The sequence below is a fragment of the Juglans regia genome, chromosome 6 (genome assembly GCF_001411555.2).
Source record: "Juglans regia cultivar Chandler chromosome 6, Walnut 2.0, whole genome shotgun sequence".
NCBI lineage: Eukaryota > Viridiplantae > Streptophyta > Magnoliopsida > Fagales > Juglandaceae > Juglans > Juglans regia.
The window spans coordinates 16,497,967-16,500,226 of NC_049906.1; the positions used below are offsets into that span (position 1 = coordinate 16,497,967).

Consider the following 2,260-nt stretch of genomic DNA (forward strand, 5'->3'; position numbering starts at 1 on the left):
TATGTGGGATGTGCGGAAAGAACCATGGAGGCAAGTGCAAACTTACCTAGCACTTTATTTTAGATGTGTCAACCTAAATCTTGATAAAAAATTGTCCCTAAAGAGCTTAGAGGAATGGAACTATTCACAACGGAGATTCCAAACGAAAGTCACGGCCTCCAATACCAACTCGAGTGTACGGTGCCACTCCAAGAGACGAAGATGCTGACACCCCAAGCACATATGGAGCAAGAGTCATTGCTGGTATTTCTTAGATCTGTGTATTATTAAGCTTAACTAAGATTGTTTGGATTGCAACTAATGACATTATTGCATTATTGTTATTATAGGGTAATGTCAAGCCATTGAGGGTTGTAGTTTGTACACTGTTTGATTCAAGCGCATTACTATTTTTAGTGACTGCGGCATTGCATGAGAGTTCAATTTACCAGCCGAATTGTTACTCAGGAGGTAAGAGTAACAATTCTCATTAGGATTATTACTGTTCGTACCAGTGTAGACATAGTATACCCTTTAGTAATTCTAGAGACCATCAAGTTTTTGGCACTGTTGTTGGGGAATGTTGTTTTTAATATTAATACAAATAATTTATGTATTAATTTAGATTGTATTGTTCTGTTTTGTTATTCATTTATTCATTTGGATTGGCCCCACCCTCTCTAGGCCAAATTTCATCCTTTTCTGAGGTTTTTAGGCTGTTTTGTATTTCTCTTTGTAAATTTATATGTATTTAGTGTATGTCACGTAACTGTGAGCTAATTGAGCTTTTTGATCCAGAAATTGAGAGAACCCAACGTGCACTAAGAAGAAAAACAAAGATTGGAGCTAGAGCAAGAACAAGCAATAGCCATGGTAGATAACCAGAATCAAAGGGTATTGTGTGACTATGTCGTGCCAAATGTCAATGGTGCTTAACCAAGCATTGCGAGACCTATAGTCAATGCTAATAACTTTGAGATTAAGCCTGGTCTCACCCAGATGGTGCAGCAGGAGCAGTTTGGTGGAGGACCTGCTGAGGATCCACATGCACACCTTGCCCATTTCTTGGAGATGTGTGATACAATTAAGATGAATGGAGTTAGTGATGATGTTATTCGGCTCTGACTTTTTCCATTTTTTATAAGGATAAAGCTAAGGCCTGGTTGAATTCCAAAGCACCTAACTCTTTCACCACCTTGAATGCCTTGTCACAAACTTTTCCGAGCAAGTATTTTCCCCCAAGTAAGACTGCCAAACTTAGAAATGATATTATCAATTTTGTTTAGTTTGATGGTGAATCTTTGTATAAAGCCTGGGACAGGTTTAAATACTTGCAGAGGAAGTGTCCACATCATGGTCTTCCTGATTGGCTGATTGTACAGACTTTTTATAATGGATTAACACATTCAGTCAAGATTACCATAGATGCAGGTGCAGGAGGTAATTTAATGAGTAAGTCAACAGAAGAGGCATATGAGTTGTTAGAAAAAATGACCTCTAACAATTATTAGTGGTCTAATGAAGAGGCATGCCTAAGAAAGTTCTAGGTATGTATGATGTAGATGGCATAAACATGTTAAATGCCAAGGTTGATTCTCTGGTAAAAATGTTCAGTAAGCTGGGTAATGTGAATTCTGCTTCTAGTCCTGTATTGAGTCGTGATTGCTATGGAGGAGCTCACATGAGCTCTGATTGTATGTAGGTAGAGCAAGCCCAAATTGTGTCTAATTTTAACAAGCAGCAGCAACAGAACAACCCTTATTCTAACACATACAACCCAGGTTGGAGGAATCATCCCAGCTTTTCATGAAAATATTAAGGTAACCAAGGTAGCAATTATAGACCATTCCATCCTCTTGGTTTCCAACCAAGACCATCCCAACCAGAAAGTAAGCAGCCTTGAGAGATAGCTATTGAGAAGTTAGCCAATGCCAGTTCAAAGAGATTTGAGAGACTAGAAGCAAAGGTTGACCAGTTGGCGCGTTCCAACATAAATGTGGAGGTGCAAATGGGGCAGTTAGCCAATTCCATTAATTCTCATGGACAGAGAAATTTGCCTAGTAAGACAGAAGTCAATCCGAAGGAGCATTGCAAGTCAGTCGTCTTGAGAAGTGGTAAGCAACTTGGTTAGGTAAGTGGTGAGACTGCAGTTTGTGATGAAGTAGACCAGGAAGAGGTGAGCAAGAAGGTCGGTGAAGAAGTTGAGGACCTAGCCAAGACACCATCCCCACTACCACCAGTCGAACCTCATGTCCCTCCCATTCCTTTTTCTCAAAGGCTT

General features: G+C 39.7%; 1 non-coding gene across 1 annotated transcript; it reads right to left on the minus strand.

Moving 5' to 3' along the window:
- Nucleotides 1–1,232: 1,232 nt before the first annotated feature.
- LOC118348815 lies at nucleotides 1,233–1,339 on the minus strand. The gene has a single exon (XR_004801822.1). It is a non-coding gene; the product is annotated as a small nucleolar RNA R71 (small nucleolar RNA).
- Nucleotides 1,340–2,260: the final 921 nt, after the last annotated feature.